The sequence below is a fragment of the Ceratosolen solmsi genome, unplaced genomic scaffold (assembly GCF_000503995.2).
Source record: "Ceratosolen solmsi marchali unplaced genomic scaffold, CerSol_1.0 scaffold10, whole genome shotgun sequence".
Taxonomy (NCBI): Eukaryota; Metazoa; Arthropoda; class Insecta; order Hymenoptera; family Agaonidae; genus Ceratosolen; species Ceratosolen solmsi.
The window spans coordinates 25,820,429-25,826,777 of NW_011948412.1; positions in this window are offsets into that span (position 1 = coordinate 25,820,429).

Here is a 6,349-nt window from a genome sequence, read left to right on the forward strand (position 1 = left end):
TTACTTATGCGAAAATTATAATACATACTTAAGTATAAAAAATTCGTATGCTTAATTACTTTCAGTTAAATCAAAGGAGAAAGTAATATTTCTTTATGCAATACTATTGAATTTCATAGAAATAAATTTAATTTAACATTTATATATTAAAGTGTTTAAATATTAATTCAAAATTTATAAATTAAAATTTCTGTCAATGAACGATTTTTTTATAAAGGCATTATATTTTGAATCTTTTCATTTCTATTAATATACAATTTCATATATAAATGATACTATATATATATATATATATATATATATATATATATATATATAGTATATTATCTCACGATGTGAATTGTATATTACAATATAACTTTTATCGATATTAAAATATTGTAAATTTTAAATGTACACATTGACGATTAAAAGTGAAGCTGTTTATCATTTATTATTGAAGATAATTGTATATTAAAAGTAATAAATATAATAATCATAGACTAACAATACGTATTTTTAATAATGCAGCATCATAGAAATAAACAGTATTATATCTTCCATTTCTAATATATAACAAACAAATTTAGCCATCCTAAATTTACAAATTGATAATATTATATCATATTATTTTTTAGCTAAATTTTTAAATTACATATAATAAAATAAATAAATAAATAAACAAAAATAATATATTATTTTTTATTATAAGGAAAAATATCTACTTCGTGCATAATGAAAGTTCTTGGATCGATAGCGATTTTGATTTTGCTACTAACTGGATATACTTAAAAATTTAATAAGTTAATACGGAAATATATTTAGAAAGTGTAAAGCTAAAAATCGATATTTTCACTTTTCTAATTTATGCTTACTAAACACTTTAAACTTTTCTATGTATGAAATATTATTTTACATTAATGCATTCAATATACACATTAAAATATATTTTCCATATAGAAGTAAATTAGTATAATTTCTCTTTCATTAACTATATCCTTATTGCATATTTAGATCAGTTTCGTAAAAGTAATTAGTATTAGATGAACAACTGGTTGAACAACTTCGTCAAATTATTAACTTATACAATGCATAAATAAAATTAAAATTTAACTTTGTGCCAAAAAACCAATTTTACATTGTTTTGTGTATACTAATAAATTTCTTAATAGGTAAATAATTACTTTTGTCGAACATAGCTGAACCTAAATATGAATTTAAATTTCTTATGATAAAAAATTTTAATTCGTATATAAAACTAAAATACAACGTCAAGTAAGACTTAACTTTAAAAACTTTTAGTCAAAGGAAAAAAACAAGACAACAATTAATATCCATGAATTATAATGGCCATGTGTAAGAGATTGCAATGATATATACTTTATACTTTTTAATATTAAACAATAAGTTTAACTGATATTAACGAATAATTTTTAAATATTTTACAGGAGACTCATCAAAATGGAGAAAAAAAATTGTGCTAAATGTTTGCAATTATTGTAGTGCAATAATTTTTAAAATTTTCCGTTTTGAAGTAGAATTTATGGCCTTTGAATATTTTATCTTTTTAAAAATTTACATTGTATAAAAATATTACATAAAAACTGAAATTTTTCAGTAATAAATCAAATGACTACTTAAAGCATAAATTTCTGGGCATTTATACTTTCTTAATTTTAAATAATCTTGTTAATGAGATTTACAAACAGATTTTTTACTATTTATATTTATTGTTAATCAATTTATGAGTACCGTGAAACATAATTATTGTTGATTAATATTTTATTTTATATAGAAATAGTATAAAATATGATGTATGAAATAATATAAATAATATTTTCATTTATTTATGCAGTTTTACAATAATAACATTGAAAATTACGAAAGAAAGAGGTTTACACATTCACATAAAAAATTTATATACAACACTTACTAATTCCAAAATTGTTAAAGTTACTTCTAATACTCATTTGATTAGAATATAATCTTTAATATTTTTTAATTTTCTCATTGAAAATCAAATAAAAATGTTTTATAAATTATATTAATAACTTTCATCTATATTTCAATTAAAAATCTAAAACTAATGGTAGTTATAAATAGATTTCAATACTATTTATTTATAATGAAGTACTCAGAATAAATGATGATTTTAAAGTTTAAATATATCAACTAAATGATAATTAAAATAAAAAAATATGTACAAGTAATTCCAAATTAACAAGCAAATACTTGTGAAATTTCTAGTAAATTACTAAACAATTGCCAATTATAATAATTTATACTGATCTGATAACAACATATATATAATTTAAAATATTAAGGAATTACTAATAAGGAAATGTTACAATTCTGCCGATAACTTTATCAGCTCAAATAGGAATTTTAGAGAAATTTTCCAGTTTCTCTGGCTAAGAAATTATTTTCACTATAATAAGTAGTTAAATTTCTTAAATGGAAAATAAATAGCTAATTTAAAGTGTTAAATTTACCTAAAAATTTTAAAGCTAAATAAATAAAGCTAATTACATTTGCTGTTTCAATTATTTTTCTCTGAACATACTATTTGCAATTTTCATATGACCTTTTGTATGAAGAACAGTAGAATTATTAACAAGTCAGAATATATATATATATATATATATATATATATATATATATATTCTATATTATATATATATATATATATATATATATACACTTTGTATATAATATATCGAAAAGAGAAAATCATGCTAAAACCATTTATAAATTCAAATAGTTGTTCGAGGTCAATACACTATGTACAGAATAATAAAATAATTTCTTAATATATTATCTGAAAATGATTCCTGGTTATTAATATAAAAATATTATAATATAAATGTATTAATAACTGTTGAATCAAAAAAATATAAAAGACATACGATACGTACTGAGCAGTATGCATTCCACATTTAATTACCCATCCATGAAGGGCGACATTGTGTACGCGGCTATTGCTTCGTATATTCACATCCGGAACGGATGATCCTCCAATCTAACTTCTGATCTCGAGAAGAACTACTTAATATCGTTAGCAAGCACTTTTACTACTTAATAATGACAATTAACATGAGTGTATATTGTCTTAGTCACTACAACTGTTTGTAACAATTGTATCAATATATAGTGTTAAATTTATTATTAAAAAAATATATATAATTAGAATAAAATTTGAATAAATCTTTCAGCAATTAAGATACAAAGAATTAGTTAGACAATATTGTTTTTTTATTTATAAGTTCAAAAATTGATAATAAAACTTGCAATAAGGTAAAAAACAAATTACATACATTAGTATTATAATTAAATATAGAAACGATGTCAAATAGAAAATTTAAAAATTTATTTATGAACTGGATTGCTGTAAGTTGTTTATCGACTATTAAATTATTATTATTGTTTTACAATTTCAAATTATATTTAATACACATATAATTTTAATTAACCAAAATACAAAATTTTTAATAAGTATATAGAAAATGATGTTCAAATATTAAAAATAAAATATTTTAATCGATTTAATTACTTAACAAGATAGAAAAAAGGTAGAATATAAAATTATACAATAATAAAAATATATCCATTTTTTATATAATATTGATAAAATTATCAAATCATTTACTATAGATAATGCTGAATGCTGAAACAAAACATAATAAAAGTATCAACCTACAAGACTACTATTCATTTCTATATTCGACATGCTGATATTATTGTATCGATTATGTTTAGATATTTTTACATTTTACGTATATAATTATTAACACATTTTCTATTCTATTATTTAACATTATTTTTATACTTATTTTATGAGTGGAACTATATTCACTTTTCATATCATTACATTAATTAATTGTAGTATTATGTACTTTAACAGTAACAGTAATTAGGTACTTTATTTACTAATAATAATAAACCTTATATTATAATATATTTACAATATAATATTCACACAAATTTTATTAAAGTAATATGAAATACAATTAATTTTGTTTTGTACAAATGATAATGCATGTATTATTGGAATTTTTTATATAGTAGTTTATATTTGAACTTTGTTTTTTATCCTAAAAATATTACTATAAATTATATAATGAAATTGAAGATTGATGTAATAGAATGGATAATACTTCATAATAATAAAAAATGATTGCATAACTAGCACAAATTAAAATTAAAAAAAATTATTTTTACGTGATTTCAATGTGCATTAGTGTCTTTTTTTTATTGTATTATAGAATATCACTATCTTCGAAATATAAGTTTCTCGAATTCAGTTAATTAATTACTTCTAAATTAAATGCACTCATATGTTCTTTTTACGATTCATAGAAGAGTGTTAAATAATTCATTCAAAATAGTAGAAATTTCAATTTCTATTAATGTTAACCAAATAAAATAAGCAAATGTTCTAATCGCATACATTAAGATAGCTAACAAAAGAAAGATTTTCAATAATAATTTTAAAAATCATCGTGTCTATATCAAATCGAATTCAAAACAAAATTAATAAAAATTAGAAATTTGCTAAGAAATCTCACATTTTGATAATATAATTATAATTTAAAATTTTAATACTAGCATTACATAATGCAGCAAATATTGTATAATAATCTTTTAAATTCAACGACATCTTTATTAATTACTATTATTCATAAAATATATTATCCTAGAACATATATATACATATTCTAACTTATTATTTTTTTACAAATAAATTATCGATCTGTGCATCATATAAATATAATTTTAGTATCAAATAAATATAATTTTACTTGCCATAAAATGAACACGCTGCTAGGTTTCTAAATGAATGAAATTGCAAATTAAAAAGCAATATTTGTTAAAATTAATCTAAATTTGAATTGAATTATTATTGTAACGAACTTGCTTTTAAAACTCAATGGAAATCCTAATTTAGTATAATCAAAATACATTCATCCGCCTACGCATCATTTATAACAAATCATTTTTTAAAATAAAATATATATTTATACTTCTTTTATATACTTTTTAAAATATTTTTTTAATACTTTTTTTACGCAAATACAATTTATAAATAAATTATATCTCTATACATCATTAATTATATATAATTAATGTAAAAGACATAAATTACTGTCAACAAAGATAAACAGAATATAAGAAGGTTTAACCTCTACATCTGAAATAATTCATTTTAATAACTACAAAATCATCATTGATACAACTTCAATTTGTAGTTAGCTACTAGATTATTTTTTAATTAGTCCTCGATCATATATTGCAATTGGCCGTTTACTTCATTATAATTGAATTTCATTAAAATTATAATGCTCTATGCAATTTTAAAACAACAAGCAAATAAGATTTGGATCAATAATTTTGTTATATAGATGACTATACAATGCCATTAGAAATTCATTGCAACCAAAATGCGGTTTATTCACTACATCATTTATAACAAAGAAATGTGATGATGTCAAGTTTTCAAGTACCTATATTTTAATAATATATCAATAAATCTAATTCAAAACTATAGAAAATGTTTAATACTAATTAAATTAAAGAAGTTGCTTTTTGATTGATTGCAATTTTCTCAATATTCTACAATCATGACATCACTTTCTATTTTCGAGTATCCTACAACGAATACTTTAATCATTCGATGATTTTAATTACGCACATTTTAGATGTAATTAATGTCACGTATAATTAAAAATGATTATATATAATTGCTATTGAAAAATTTATAACTTCGAAGTTAACAATTAATTTTCAAAATTATTACTTTATCATATAACAAGTAATATTTTCATGTAAATTAAATTATTCAAGATTTATATATATATATATTAATTTTTTTTTTTTTTTTTTTTTTTTTTTTTTTTTTATAAATACTAGATATACAAATACATTTATTATCTATTTTACAAGATTTTTAAAAAAGTTTATGAAATAAAACAATAAATAAGTCCATTCAATTAGAAGATCATATTGAGTTCAAAAATAAAATAACTGTACTGTCATTCATTTACATTTTTAAAAAGAAATAATTTGAGTTAGCAATTAAAGTATAAGGCTTAATTTTTACAAATATTTTTATATAAGAGATGTTCCATTAAATAAAAGTTTATATACTATCAGGATTTATTCATTTATTTACTGTTTTATATAACTGATTGAATATGAGGTGTCAAATTTTATTATATTTGGTATTGAAATCTGTGTTGAATCGTGATGTCATGCATTAGTAGGCGTAACGTCATACCTTTGTTGTCACATGACCCACAAAACATTATATTCCGTTGAATTTATTATGGGCTTAAACTTCAAATAGAATAATGGCTTTGAACTCATTTTCAAG